The following is a 16,263-nucleotide window of genomic DNA, read 5'->3' as shown; positions in this document are numbered from 1 at the left end:
ACTGGGCAGTTACAGGGACTAGTCACTGGTGAGAGGGAGCAGTAATGGGATGGTGTATATATATACCGTATATATATGAGGGTAAGAGGCTGCACTTCATGTCTGTGCATTGCATGCTGCTGTGTTCTGATTCCCCCCCTTCCCATTTATGGAGTCTGGTGACCTGTATGTAACCTCATCTCTGTACAATACAGTCTGATGATGCTGGGTGTACAGATCCAGTGTGACAGGTTACTCTCACTATATATATATGTGATATATGAGTAAAGGCTCCATCTCTGTGCAGCATGCTTATCATGTATACAGACTTTGAGTGCATGTTAGATCCTGGGTCTCCAGGTTACTTTCCTTCCTGCACATATAATTTGTGTATGACTTCTAAATCCGTGCTTTATTTCTGGAGATATGGCAGCCTTTAGTCCTATTATGTTGCATGCTGTCCTGCCTGATATATCCACCCCCCTTTTTCTATATATCTAAGATGGTGGATAGCACAAGCCTGAGTGCATTACCTGGAGCCTTACTATATATATATTATCAGGTGTCAATAAATATTCGGGGAGTAATTCAGCATATGGCAGGCAGTGAGTGGACACGAATAGCTCAGCACATGGCGGGCAGTGAGTGGGCACTAATAACTCAGCACATGGCGGGCAGTGAGTGGGCACTCCTAGTGTGATGCTACACCTTGCTCTGGAGAACACATCATGGGCCCAGTTTTCAGCCCTGTCTATTGTATGTAGGTAGCATGACTGACTGGGGACACAGACCTTGCAGTTTTCTGCACATACACTTATGGCTGCAGACAGCTTATACTAGACCTACATATTATATTTTCTTACGATGTATGTGCAGCTGGTGATTAGAGAGCCTGTCTGTAACTGCTGTAGAGGAGCAGGCGGCTTCTTTATTGTTACAGCATATAACACAGCATTGCCCATCATCGAATTTATCTGACCTTATGATGGGACATTTTCCAGTATCAACCTGTAATATACCTTGGTTGTAAACTTACATGGTGTTTTCATCTTCACTTATCCCACATCTTGTGCAGTTGGGGGGGTCCTTGAAGTTGGTTATAAATTGGTCTGGGGGATCCATTGGGTTATGGATTCCTCTTTTTGGAATTTAATTTGGTTCTTGATCTGGTGAATGGTGGAGGGGATTTTCAGCAAGGGTTTGTTGAATCCTCAGGAAATTCAAGTGAACATTGGAACCCTGTGGTTATGGTGCTCCCAAGCTGGTGGGGTAACGGCTGGGAGTAAATGTTGGTACATTTTATGTTCACTTTTTGTTTGGTAATCACCAGATCTTATGAGCTTCAAGGACTCCTCCCAGCATGTTAATGTTCTTTATGCTTTGATGTTTTATTGTATGCTGTTTTAATTCTTATATTGTCCCCTTCATATATTTGCAGGAATGGTGTATACCCACCGAGTGCTTAATTTTATATTACCTAAGATGGTGGATAGCACAGACTGAGTGGATTACCTGGAGCCGGGCAGTTGGGGGGGTCCTTGAAGTTGGTTGCAAATTGGTCTGGGGGATCCATTGGGATATGGATTCTTCCGTTTGGTATTAAATATGGTTCTGGATCTGGTGAAATGTGGAGAGGAGTTTCGGCAAGGGTTTGTCGGATCCACAGGAAGTTCAAGTGAACATTGGAACCCCGTGGTTATGGTGCTCCCGAGCTGGTGGGGTAACGGCTGGGAGTAATTGTTGGTACATTTTATGTTCACTTTATGTTTGGTAATCGCCAGATCTTATGAGCTTCAAGGACTCCTCCCAGCGAGCTAAGGTTATTTATGCTTTGTTGGGTTATTGTATGTTTATTTTAATAAAGGTATTAAAGAAAAAAAAAAACAACAACACGTATTTGTTTCTTTTTTAGTGGGTCCTTGAAGCTAATTATGATTTGGTCAGTAGGGGTAACCATCTCAGGTATGGACCCTCTGTTTAGGGGGGTATTCATCATAGTATGACCCTTTGTGTGCAGGAGTAAACATCTCGGGTATGACCCCTGGATGGAGGGGTGTACATCATACCCCTGGTATGGAGGGGTAGCCATCTTTGGTATGGCCCCCTGGTGTGGAGGAGTGACCATCACAGTATGGCCCCCTGGTCTCCAGAAGCATTTATATCCTACAAGACCCAGTTAGGGTAAAGTCCCTGTGGACATGGCAATCATATTCTACATGCCTACAAATTAAATTGGGTCCTATGAGCTAGGAACAATAGCTTAAAAAAAAAAAGGCATGCATTTCAATACAATCGTTAGCTTCAAGGACGCTCTCTTTTTTCATGTGACTTGAGAATGCTGAGGCACAGATTTTGACTGTTTATATTGACCAACTCTTGTTTCTTTCAAGGTTGTCCTCTGGACAATGCAGTAATCTGGGGAATTAAACTGAAGAGCAATGTACCTAATATGGGTGCCCTGGAGTCAGTGGGAGTGACTAAGGGAAAAGTAATAAAGTGCATCTCGATGCCCTTGAGCCAGTGGGAGCGGCTAAGGGTGAAGAAATCAAGCGCATTAACACGAAGGGCGATGTGCCTATTCCCAATGCCTTTGTCCCAGTTGGAGAGGGTTAATGGTATTTGTTATCAAATGCCTGTAAAGCAATTAACAATGGCGTGGCAAGGTTATTAATAATGCCTTTGTAGAATTTTCTGCTATAGGCTTATTTCATTTACTATGTCCAAATATTACAGAAATTGTTTAAATTATTTAATGATCGGTTATAATGTTGATATTATATTGTGTATGGCTTTTAATTTCTCCTTGTTTATAATATCTTTCTCTTTATATACACTCATCACTTTTTGGGTAGTAATAGTAAGTGGGTTTAAGAATTGGTTACTACACAGCCCAGCAACTGTATGTAATGGTGGTTTCTAGAACTAAAATCTGTGAATTAGTGAGTTATTAGAGCTGGCTACAATACATGCCGTATAATAGTTTTTGAGGCATGACAGATGTCATTATACAGGTAGTCAGACTGTGGCTACCCCTTTATTATGGTTTAGTTTCTGCGTTACCCATTATAGGATCCACATTGCAGGATGTTTAGCGGCTGTTATTTTGCTGTAGTTACCGTATTATCGATCATAATTTGGTAGTGTTGCATTGTTAAAATTAATCTGTAGTCCTGGAATTTTGTTACTTATATGCACAGTCTTTCCATAGCATGCAGAACTCGTTGATGACTTTATTAGGCATGGGTGATGGGGGTCGAGTCCATTCAAGGTGTCAAATGGCCTCGCTGGTGGCGGTTTAGGAGTCAGGTGGAAGTTGCAGACAAGTTAAGGTGGACTCATTTTAACTAATAGAGGATGTAAAACCTCATGGTGGTGAGCAGGCTCGGCTTTGGTGGCCAGCCTCAAGGACGTTGTAATGGTAACATCAATCAGGGGCGGGCACAGTGGTTAAGCACAGGAGTGAGGATAATAGGGTCATTGGTGCCCTGAAAGTTTACTGGCTCTGCTTGAATGGCAAGCCAGTGCGTGCCGCCCCTTTATGGCTGTCTGTCCTGGTGCTGTATGTCAGACAGATGGGGATATCGCAGTACTTGTGAATCCCAATGTACTAGCACTCCACCTGACTCCTACTGTGATTATTTAATCCTGTGATTTGAATAAAAGCTGTGGCCATTTTGACAACCAAAATAATGTGTTTTGTGTATTTATTTTAGTACCTAGGTTTACAGTAGTTATGGTGGTTTTAAGAAGGAGTGGGGTCCATCCCATATCCAAAAGTCATGTTTAATATTGTTTATTTCCATGTCCTCATACTTAATTATCAAAGAGATGAGTTTAAGGGAGCATTGACTCAAAATAGAGTACCATTCTTTTTCAAAATCCTCATTAAAAATCTTTGTAGGAACTTTTTTTAAACGTAGTCCTCTAGGAATCATATTTTTTGATTCATATGTTTTCAAAGTAGTCCAGTCCCACCATGTTTTCATCTCTTTAGCCATTTTCTTTTCTAATAGTAGCATGAGGGTTCTCAGTTCATCAGTTTCAGTTGCTACATCAGGTGTTTCACTACTGAACACTGAGGCTACTTTATTAAGTCTATTTGTATGGTCATCTATGTCTATAAAGTTCGTATGTTGAGGATCCATGTTTCAAAAAATATATATAAAAAAAACAGGAGGAGGAAGGTGTTTATATGCTATGATATGAATGAGTTGTCCTTAAAGTCAGATTCCAAGGGATAACAGACTCGGTAGTAGCACGACTAAAAAACTCACAGTAAATAACAAAAGAAAAAAGGAATGTAGTCAGCTTACCGGTCTTAGACGAAATCCCCAGACCTGCCAACGCCCAGCACGGTTCGGGGTGAGCACCCACAGCAAATGAAGACAAAAAGAGAAATGATCCAGCTGGAGGTGGAGGCGGTTCAGACTTTGTGAGACTTTATTAGACAACTAAAGCAATAAATAGTTCTTCAAAAAGAAAAATCTTTACATAGCAAACACCTGGGCACACCAGTGAGGAGGATCAACGCATTTCAACTATGAAGTCTTACTCATGATCTACCTGATAGTGCAATGAGAGAATATATATATAGTGTGCACAGGACATTGATTGGACAAACAATTAAAAATGCAAAAAAAAATTGCAAAGGAAAAAAAAAAAAAAAAAAAAAAGGGGAAAGAATAAGGGAAACCACCGGTTAAAATTATCACAGAAATAACAGATTGACATATGAAATACCCTTAAGAGACATTGCTAGAACATTACTTGAACATAAATTAATATTGCTTTATTAAATCATGTCTAGCATTAAGGCCATAGGGAATACGTGTGTCTAACATAAACATCCAATACGTTTCCCGATTAAAAAGTTTCTGCTGTAAATTACCTCCTCTCGGAGGTTTGTAAACCTTTTCTATTCCACAGAATCTGAGGCTAGTTAAATTACCTTTGTGCACGTTGTAAAAGTGTCTGGACACAGCTGAGGCAGAGAGGGCTTTAGAATTCACTGCATCTGATAGATGCCGTCTCACTCGTACTTTCAGTGGACATGTAGTGCAACCTATGTACTGAACTTTACATGTAATACATTCTATTAAATACACTACATTTTCGGTGTTACAATTAATGTAGTCATGTATATCAAATTGTTTATGGTTATGAAAAGATGAGAATTTGTTAGTTTTATGCACATAGTTACATGTTTTGCAACGAGTGGCTCCACATCTAAAAAACCCTGTGGCATTGAGCCATGTAGCTCTGTTAGTGTCCCGTGGAGAGCTGGAGAATAGACTTGGGGATAGGATCGAGCCCAAGGTGGGAGCTCGTTTGGCAACGAGTTTGATATCGCTCTCTATTAAAATTTGTTTTAATTTGTCATCAGGATTACTGTTCTGAATTTCGTCGCTGGGCGATCGATACACAATGGAATGATGCAGCATTGCGGAGTCAGTTTATACATGGGATTTCTGGAAGGGTTAAAAAAGCCCTTCTGATGTACGAGACTCCTGCTTCTCTAGATTCCGCCATGAGTCTGGTTGTCCGCATTGATCGCCGTTTGCGTCAGGGGGAGCATGGGACACCGCCTGTGGGAGAAGGTTTAGGTTCACGTGAGGTTGCTGCAGGTGAGCCCACGGAGCCTATGCAAATCGCAGGGGTGTCACATGTGAAGCGTCCAGTCCCTGAGCTCAGGAAACAGGGAGCCTGTTTTTACTATGGTAAAACGGGTCATTTTATTAACATCTGTCCTCTGCTGCCTAAGAAAAACGCAACGGCGGAAAACTTCTAAGCTCAGAGGGTGTGGAGGAGACCAGTCTGAGCTTATGTATATCCTCCATGGTGGTTTCTCAATGCATGCTCCCTGCTGTTGTGAATTGGATTATTTGGCTCCCTCTTGTGGTCACTAGCGACATGACACTTTGAGTTTCTTTCCCCAGCTTGGTACCCACCTGGCTCGTTAGTCCAGGGGTGTTGCTATTTAAGCTTCCTGGATTTTCAGTCTGGTGCCTGGCATCGTTGCATTCAGTTCCTTTCTGTTTGCTCCTGTCTGCTGGTCCTGGTTCTTGCAAAATAAGCTAAGTCCTGCTTCCTTGTTTTTTGGTTATTTGCATTGCTCTTATTTTTTGTCCAGCTTGCACTAAATGTGATTCCTGATTTTGCTGGAAGCTCTAGGGGGCTGATATTCTCCCCCCGGGCCGTTAGACGGTTCGGGGGTTCTTGAATATTCAGCGTGGAAATTTTGATAGGGTTTTTGCTGACCGTATAAGTCATCTTACTATATTCTGCTATTAGTCAGTGGGCCTCTCTTTGCTAAAAACCTAGTTCATTCTTACGTTTGTCTTTTCTTCTTACCTCACCGTTATTATTTGTTGGGGGCTTGTATCCAACTTTTGGGGTCTTTTCTCTGGAGGCAAGAAAGGTCTATCTTTTCCCTTCTAGGGTTAGATAGTTCTCCGGCTGGCGCGAGACGTCTAGAACCAACGTAGGTACGTTCCCCGGCTGCTGCTATTTGTGGTGCTAGGATCAGGTATACGGTCAGCCTAGTTACCACTGCCCTATGAGCTGTTTTTTTTGTGTTTGCAGACTTGGTAATAACTTCTGAGACCCTCTGCCATTGGGGTCATAACAGTATGCCAGGCCGAAGGTGAATGTTTAATGCATTGCAGAAGTGGGATAATAATAAAGGAAATTCTGAGTTTTTTTTTTTGTTTTTTTTTCTTCCTCCCCTTTACCTCAGAGTGGCTTGAGCTTGCTGCAGACATGAATGTCCAGACTTTGATTACTAGTGTGGATCAGCTTGCTGCTCGTGTGCAGGGCATTCAAGATTTTGTTACCAGTAGTCCTATGACTGAACCTAAAATACCTATTCCTGAACTGTTCTCTGGAGATCGATTTAAGTTTAGGAATTTCAGGAATAATTGTAAATTGTTTCTATCTCTGAGACCCCGTTCGTCTGGAGACTCAGCTCAGCAAGTTAAAATTGTTATCTCTTTCTTGCGGGGCGACCCTCAGGATTGGGCCTTCTCGTTAGCGCCAGGAGATCCGGCATTGGCAAATATTGATGCGTTTTTTCTGGCGCTCGGGTTGCTTTACGAGGAACCCAATCTTGAAATTCAGGCAGAAAAAGCCTTGCTGGCTGTCTCTCAGGGCCAGGATGAAGCTGAGGTGTATTGCCAAAAATTTCGGAAATGGTCCGTGCTTACTCGGTGGAATGGGTGTGCTCTGGCCGCAAATTTCAGAAATGGCCTTTCTGAAGCCATTAAGAATGTGATGGTGGGTTTCTCCATTCCTACAAGTCTGAATGATTCCATGGCGGTGGCTATTCAAATTGACCGGCGTTTGCGGGAGCGCAAAGCCGCTAATCCTCTGGTGGTGTTGTCTGAACAAACACTTGATTTAATGCAATGTGGTAGAATTCAGACTAGAAATGAACGGAAAAATCATAGATGTCAGAATGGGTTGTGTTTTTACTGTGGTGATTCTACACATGTTATATCAGCATGCTCTAAACGCCTAACAAGGGTTGTTAGTCCTGTCGCCATTGGTAATTTGCAACCTAAATTTATTTTGTCTGTGACTTTAATTTGCTCATTGTCTTCCTACCCTGTTATGGCGTTTGTGGATTCAGGTGCTGCCCTGAGTCTTATGGATCTGTCATTTGCCAAGCGCTGTGGTTTTGTTCTTGAGCCGTTGGTAAATCCTATCCCTCTTAGAGGTATTGATGCAACGCCATTGGCGGAAAATAAGCCGCAGTTTTGGACATAGGTAACCATGTGCATGACTCCTGAACATCGGGAGGTGATTCGTTTTCTTGTTCTGCATAAAATGCATGATTTGGTCGTTTTGGGTCTGCCATGGTTACAGACCCATAATCCAGTCTTGGATTGGAAGGCAATGTCTGTGTCAAGTTGGGGCTGTCAGGGAATTCATGGTGATTCCCCGCCGGTGTCTATTGCTTCCTCTACTCCTTCGGAAGTTCCTGAGTATTTGTCTGATTATCAGGATGTATTCAGCGAGTCCAGGTCCAGTGCTCCTCCTCCTCATAGGGACTGTGACTGCGCTATAGATTTGATTCCAGGTAGTAAATTTCCTAAGGGAAGATTATTTAATCTGTCTGTACCTGAGCATACCGCAATGCGTTCGTATATCAAGGAGTCTCTGGAGAAGGGGCATATCCGTCCATCCTCTTCCCCTCTTGGTGCAGGATTTTTTTTTGTGGTCAAGAAGGACAGATCTTTGAGACCTTGTATAGACTATCGGCTTCTGAATAAAATCACTGTTAAATTTCAGTATCCTTTGCCTCTGTTGTCGGACTTGTTTGCCCGGATTAAGGGTGCCAAGTGGTTCACCAAGATAGATCTTCGTGGTGCGTACAACCTTGTGCGCATTAAGCAAGGAGATGAATGGAAAACTGCATTTAATACGCCCGATGGTCATTTTGAGTACTTGGTGATGCCTTTTGGGCTCTCTAATGCTCCTTCAGTGTTTCAGTCCTTTATGCATGATATCTTCCGGAAGTATCTGGATAAATTTATGATTGTTTATCTGGATGATATTCTGGTTTTTTCTGATGATTGGGACTCCCATGTAAAGCAGGTCAGGATGGTGTTTCAGGTTTTGCGTGAGAATGCTTTGTTTGTTAAGGGCTCAAAGTGTCTCTTTGGAGTACAGAAGGTTCCCTTTTTGGGTTTTATTTTTTCCCCTTCTGCGGTGGAGATGGACCCAGTCAAGGTCCGAGCTATTCATGATTGGACTCAACCCACGTCAGTTAAGAGTCTTCAGAAGTTCTTGGGTTTTGCTAACTTCTACCGTCGTTTTATCGCTAACTTTTCTAGCGTTGTTAAACCTTTGACGGATATGACCAAGAAAGGTTCTGATGTTGCTAACTGGGCTCCTGCAGCCGTGGAAGCTTTCCAAGAGCTGAAGCGCCGGTTTACTTCGGCGCCTGTTTTGTGCCAGCCTGATGTCTCACTTCCCTTTCAGGTTGAAGTGGATGCTTCTGAGATCGGGGCAGGGGCTGTTTTGTCGCAGAGAGGCCCTGGTTGCTCTGTAATGAGACCATGTGCTTTTTTTTCTAGGAAGTTTTCACCTGCTGAGCGGAATTATGATGTTGGCAATCGGGAGTTGTTGGCCATGAAGTGGGCATTTGAGGAGTGGCGTCATTGGCTCGAGGGTGCTAAGCATCGTGTGGTGGTCTTGACTGATCACAAAAATCTGATGTATCTCGAGTCTGCTAAACGCCTGAATCCTAGACAGGCCCGTTGGTCATTGTTTTTCTCCCGTTTTGACTTTGCGGTCTCGTATTTACCAGGTTCGAAGAATGTGAAGGCTGATGCTCTTTCAAGGAGCTTTGTGCCTGACTCTCATGGAGTCTCAGAGCCGGCTGGTATTCTTAAAGAGGGAGTGATCTTGTCAGCCATTTCTCCGGATTTGCAACGTGTGTTGCAGAGATTTCAGGCTGGTAGACCTGACTCTTGTCCATCTGACAGACTGTTTGTTCCTGATAAATGGACCAGCAGAGTCATTTCCGAGGTTCATTCCTCGGTGTTGGCAGGGCATCCGGGGATTTTTGGCACCAGGGATTTGGTGGCTAGGTCCTTTTGGTGGCCTTCCTTGTCACGGGATGTGTGGTCATTTGTGCAGTCCTGTGGGACTTGTGCTCGAGCTAAGCCTTGCTGTTCTCGTGCCAGCGGGTTGCTCTTGCCCTTGCCTGTCCCGAAGAGGCCTTGGACACACATTTCTATGGATTTCGTTTCGGATCTTCCGGTGTCTCGGGGCATGTCTGTCATCTGGGTGGTATGTGATCGCTTTTCCAAGATGGTCCATTTGGTGTCTTTGCCTAAGCTGCCTTCCTCTTCCGATCTGGTTCCTTTGTTCTTTCAGAATGTGGTTCATTTGTACGGCATTCCTGAGAATATCGTGTCTGACAGAGGATCCCAGTTTGTTTCCAGGTTCTGGCGATCCTTTTGTGCTAAGATGGGCATTGATTTGTCGTTTTCGTCTGCCTTTCATCCTCAGACTAATGGCCAAACGGAGCGAACAAATCAGACTCTGGAGGCTTATTTGAGGTGTTTTGTTTCTGCAGATCAGGATGATTGGGTGACCTTCTTGCCATTGGCTGAGTTTGCCCTTAATAATCGGGCTAGTTCCGCTACTTTGGTTTCGCCATTTTTCTGCAACCCTGGTTTTCATCCTCGTTTTTCCTCGGGACATGTTGAGCCCTCTGACTGTCCTGGGGTGGATTCTGTGGTGGATAGGTTGCAGCGGATCTGGAATCATGTGGTGGACAACTTAAAGTTGTCACAGGAGAAGGCTCAGCGTTTTGCCAACCGCCGCCGCGGTGTGGGTCCCCGACTTCGTGTTGGGGATTTGGTGTGGCTGTCTTCTCGGTTTGTTCCTATGAAGGTCTCCTCTCCTAGATTTAGGCCTCGCTTCATCGGTCCTTATAAGATTTTGGAAATCCTTAATCCAGTGTCCTTTCGCTTGGATCTTCCGGTGTCGTTTGCCATTCACGACGTGTTCCATAGGTCTTTGTTGCGGCGCTACGTTGTGCCTGTGGTTCCTTCTGTTGAGCTTCCTGCTCCGGTGTTGGTTGAGGGCGAGTTGGAGTACGTGGTGGAGAAGATCTTGGATTCTCGTCTCTCCAGACGGAGGCTTCAGTATCTGGTCAAGTGGAGGGGCTATGGTCAGGAGGATAATTCCTGGGTGGTCGCCTCTGATGTTCATGCGGCCGATTTGGTTCGTGCCTTTCACGCTGCTCATCCTGATCGTCCTGGTGGTCTTGGTGAGGGTTCGGTGACCGCTCCTTAAGGGGGGGGTACTGTTGTGAATTGGATTATTTGGCTCCCTCTTGTGGTCACTAGCGACATGACACTTTGAGTTTCTTTCCCCAGCTTGGTACCCACCTGGCTCGTTAGTCCAGGGGTGTTGCTATTTAAGCTTCCTGGATTTTCAGTCTGGTGCCTGGCATCGTTGTAATCAGTTCCTTTCTGTTTGCTCCTGTCTGCTGGTCCTGGTTCTTGCAAAATAAGCTAAGTCCTGCTTCCTTGTTTTTTGGTTATTTGCATTGCTCTTATTTTTTGTCCAGCTTGCACTAAATGTGATTCCTGATTTTGCTGGAAGCTCTAGGGGGCTGATATTCTCCCCCCGGGCCGTTAGACGGTTCGGGGGTTCTTGAATATTCAGCGTGGAAATTTTGATAGGGTTTTTGCTGACCGTATAAGTCATCTTACTATATTCTGCTATTAGTCAGTGGGCCTCTCTTTGCTAAAAACCTAGTTCATTCTTACGTTTGTCTTTTCTTCTTACCTCACCGTTATTATTTGTTGGGGGCTTGTATCCAACTTTTGGGGTCTTTTCTCTGGAGGCAAGAAAGGTCTATCTTTTCCCTTCTAGGGTTAGATAGTTCTCCGGCTGGCGCGAGACGTCTAGAACCAACGTAGGTACGTTCCCCGGCTGCTGCTATTTGTGGTGCTAGGATCAGGTATACGGTCAGCCTAGTTACCACTGCCCTATGAGCTGTTTTTTTTGTGTTTGCAGACTTGGTAATAACTTCTGAGACCCTCTGCCATTGGGGTCATAACACCCTGCTAAGGTTTTTATCGCTGGCAGTGAGCTGCCAGTTACTGTTTTTGTGGATAGTGGTTCAGCCACAAATCTGATTGAAAACTCAGGACATATTTCGGTGGAGCGAGTTCTGCCAGTAGAATTGCCTGGCCACATGTGTGGCTGCGGTGACTTCAAGCTTTCCGGAGTCACTTCAGGATTTTGTGGATGTGTTTTCTGAGAAGGGTTGTTCAGAGCTGCCGCCACATCGTCCTTATGACTGTTCTATCAGGTTTAAACCATGGGCCAAATTGCCTAAAGCAAGGATGTTTAACATCTCCGGTCCGGAGAGACAAGCGTTAAAAGATTACATTGCTGAAAGCTTGAGCAAAGGGCACATCAGGCCGTCATCCTCGCCGGTGGCAGCAGGGTTCTTCTTCGTGAAGAAGAAAGAAGGCGGATTACGCCTGTGTTTGGATTTCAGGGAGTTGAACCAGATTATGGTTCGTGATCCATACCCTATGCCACTGATACCAGATTTGTTCAACCAGGTGGCAGGTGCTAAGTGGTTTACCAAGCTTGACCTCAGGGGGGCGTACAACCTCATAAGAGTCCGTCAAGGTGATGAGTGGAAGACGGCTTTTAATACCCCTGAGGGTCATTTTGAAAATTTGGTGATGCCGTTTGGGTTGACTAACGCACCTGCAGTGTTCCAACATTTCATCAATGATGTGTTCTCGCATGTTTTGGGGAAATTCGTTATCGTGTACCTAGATGACATTCTCATATATTCTTGCGACTGTGATACTCATTTAGATCATGTCAGGCAGGTGTTACAGCTTCTCAGAGAGAATAAGCTGTATGCTAAACTTGAGAAATGTGTATTTTCTGTTCAAGAGTTGCCTTTCTTGGGTTATATTGTGTCTGCTTCTGGTTTTAAAATGGACGCCGCTAAGGTGCAGGCGGTGCTGCGTTGGGAACGTCCTGATAACCTGAAAGCACTTCAGCGGTTCCTTGGGTTTTCTAACTACTATAGGAAATTTATCAAGGATTTTTCCATCATTGCTAAACCGCTAACTGACATGACTAAAAAGGGTACCAATTTCTCCATTTGGCCTGAGGCTGCTGTGCGCGCATTTGAATTTCTTAAGAACAGTTTTGTTTCAGCCCCCATTCTTGTGCAGCCAGACGTATCTAAACCCTTTGTTGTGGAAGTCGATGCGTCTGAGGTTGGTGTGGGGGTGGTACTATCTCAAGGCTCATCTTTGAGTGGTTTGCGTCTGTGCCCCTATTTCTCCAAGAAACTGTCGTCCGCTGAACGTAACTACGTTATCGGCAACAGGGAGTTGTTGGCAATTAAGTTGGCCTTTGAGGAATGGTGACACTTCTTGGAGGGGTCGGTGCATCAGGTCACTGTTATTACCGATCATAAGAATCTGCTGTATTTGGAGTCTGCCAAGCGTCTGTCCCCCAGGCAGGCTCGCTGGGCATTGTTTTTCACGCGGTTCAATTTTGTGGTCACTTACAGACCGGGGTCTAAAAACACTAAGGCGGATGCTCTGTCCAGGTGTTTTCCGGGGGGAGAACCTCGGGAAGATCCAGTACCCATCCTCCAAAAGGGTGTTGTGGTTTCGGCTCTCACTACTGAGGTTGAGGCTGAGATTGCCAAGGCTCAGGAGGAGGTACCATCTGAGCTTCCCATCAACAAATCTTTTGTACCGCTTCATCTGCGCCTAAAGGTTTTGGCGGAGCATCATGATGCTGTCCTGGCTGGTCACCCAGGGGTTAGAGGTACCTTGGAGTTGGTGTCACGTCGGTTTTGGTGGCCCAAGATCTGACAGGACGTGGTCTCATACGTGTCAGCTTGCACGACGTGCGCTAGGGCTAAGACGCCTCGCTCCCGTCCTGTTGGCACACTACTTCCTCTTGAGGTACCTAGTAAGCCATGGACGGAAATCTCCATGGATTTCATCACTGATTTGCCCTCATCAGCTGGAAACACGGTCATCTTGGTGATTGTTAATCGGTTTTCTAAAATGTCGCACTTTGTGTCTTTGCCTGCGTTGCCAAACGCTAAGACTCTGGCCCAAGTATTTGTGCAGGAGGTGGTCAGACTTCATGGGGTTCCGTCTGACATCGTGTCTGATAGGGGGTCTCAGTTTGTGGCAAAATTTTGGAGAGTGTTTTGCTCACAGCTGGGAATCAAGCTATCTCATTCTTCGGCGTTTCATCCTCAGTCAAATGGTCAGACTGAGCGTATGAACCAAAATTTGGAACAGTACTTACGCTTCTTTGTCTCTGATAACCAGGAGGAGTGGTCTACCTTTCTTCCTTTGACTGAGTTTGCCATCAATAATCACCGCCAGGAGTCGTCTGGGGAGTCTCCGTTTTTTTGTGTTTACGGGCTACATCCTCAATTTTGTACTTTGAGTCAGAGGGGCTCTTCCGGTGTTCCGGAAGAGGACCAGTTGGGAGCACAACTGTCATCAGTCTGGAGGAGAGTTAAACAGCGCCTGTTGAGTGTGGGTGCTAGGTACAAACGTGTGGCTGACAGTAGGCGTGTGCCAGGTCCGGACCTGAGTGTGGATGACTGGGTGTGGTTATCCACAAAAAACATAAGACTCAAAATACCATCCCTTAAATTGGGTCCACGGTTTATTGGTCCTTTTAGGGTCACCGCCGTCATTAACCCAGTAGCGTACCGATTGGAGCTCCCTACGGTGTATAAGATACACAACGTGTTCCACAGGTCTCTTCCAGAGAAGGTGGTGGGCTCTGTGGACGCAGCGCCTATGCCACCTCCAGTCTTGGTGGATGGTAATTTGGAGTTTGAAGTCTCCAAGGTGGTTGACTCTCGTGTAGTGCGTCGCACTTTACAGTACTTGGTACATTGGCGTGGTTATGGGCCTGAGGAGAGGTCCTGAGTACCAGCCTCAGACATTCATGCTGACCGGCTGGTCAGGTTGTTTCACCGCCGTCATCCGGACAAGCCGGGTCCTATTAGCCGTGAGGGCCCTGGGGTCCCTCGTAGAAGGCGGGGTACTGTCATGTCGGACGCTGTTCAGACCAGGTCATCCGACAGACAGCAGTAATTCCGCTTTTGACCACTATGTGCTCATTGGCGTCTGCTAGATTTTATCTAGCTGTTCCGGGGTTAATTTACCTAGTCCTTGGATTGGAAGCTGGGCCATGCCCACTGCCTTTAAATAGTTCTCCTGATCTTTGGGCGTCTCTGATTATAGCTTCTGTCTTGCGTTGTTATCTCGGTCTGGTGAGGAGAGCTGGTGGTTGGAGATTTGTTGCTGGTGGTGTATTTTCCTTTGTCTTATTTACTCCTTCCTATATTTGTATTTATTTTGCCCTGCACATTTATAGTGTATTCCTGAGTGACTGCGGCGTGGTGTATATTTTCCTTTATCATTGTCTGTGCTAACTGTGGGTATTGGGGAATAACATCTTCACTGGGTGGTGGGCGGAGGTTTCAGCCTAGGGCTGAGCTGAGGAGACAGGGTGAGGTTCAAGGCCTGGACATGCACACCTTCAGTGTAAACTCCAGGTAGAGGGTCAGTCAGGATTTCCCTAGTCTGAGGGAAACTGCAGGGGCCCGGGTTATTAGCTCTCGCTCACCTAGTCTCTCCCTGACAGCCACCTGTGGTATTCGGTCAGGGTGAGCGACGCTGCTAGGGGTCCGCTGGGGTGATGGAATGGCAGCTAGATGTTGTAACTTCCCACAGGTGAAGTATGTCCCCAGGGCTTCCCTTGATGAGTAGATGGTAATCGTGTAGGTCGCAGTAAATGACGAGGACACAGGGTTGCAGTCTCTTTACCTTTTTACTGAAGGCTTCAGCATCCACAATCCAGATCACTGCTAACAGGGCTGGCTGAGACCGGCCGGTCCGAAGGCACGTCCAGAGTTCCCTTTGCAGGTGGAAATCAGTAGCCTTCCTACTAACGCCTGTGTGTTGTAGTACCTCCCTGCTGAGCACCACGGGATAGTCCTCACAACTGTCGTGTATGTTTCTGTTCTTTCTCTCCGTCCCCCAGATGGTTTGGATAGGACGCACCCGTATGACGGGGTAGGCCTGGAGTTATTTTATAGGGACCCTAGAGACGCCCCTCTCCCACAATTGCCTCCGTTGTCTTCATTAGGTGTAAAGGTGAGACAGCCAACCTAGAGTTAACTGCCCTGCCGTAGTTCAAAGTAATGCGTAGAGTCTATTAATTCCTCGGCGTTCCGGACGCCGGCTACGCGCCTCAGAAGGATGTTGCCGATCTTGGGGCACGACTCCTTCTGGTTCTATCCCCTTTGTGCTGTGATCTCGTTTCTCACTTCTCCACAATATACTTCTCACTGAGGTTTTTCCAGACTAGGAAATGTCATGTACAAGTTCTCACACTGATATGGGGATGGATAAATAGATAAGTTAGGGGAAGAGAAAATAAAAGTGCAAAAACTGTCCATGACTGGATGACTGGATAGAGAAGAAAATAAAATTTAAACAATATATGCATTATTTTTCCATCTATTTTTCACCTATATTTTTTTCATGTCTATTTTCCGTCCATCCATCTGTCTGCTTCAGAGTCCAAGACATTAACCCTGCTTAAAATAAAACTTTTATTGTATAATCGTGCGTGAAATTTGTCTGTTGTTAATTTATCATCAAAACTGAAGACTTTGGAGAAGATGAAGTAATTTGTGCTATTTATTCTCCAGGATCGGATCTACTGGTGGGATTC

This window comes from Ranitomeya variabilis, chromosome 4 (genome assembly GCF_051348905.1).
Source record: "Ranitomeya variabilis isolate aRanVar5 chromosome 4, aRanVar5.hap1, whole genome shotgun sequence".
NCBI classification, from domain to species: Eukaryota; Metazoa; Chordata; class Amphibia; order Anura; family Dendrobatidae; genus Ranitomeya; species Ranitomeya variabilis.
Note: the sequence above shows the minus strand (reverse complement) of the source record.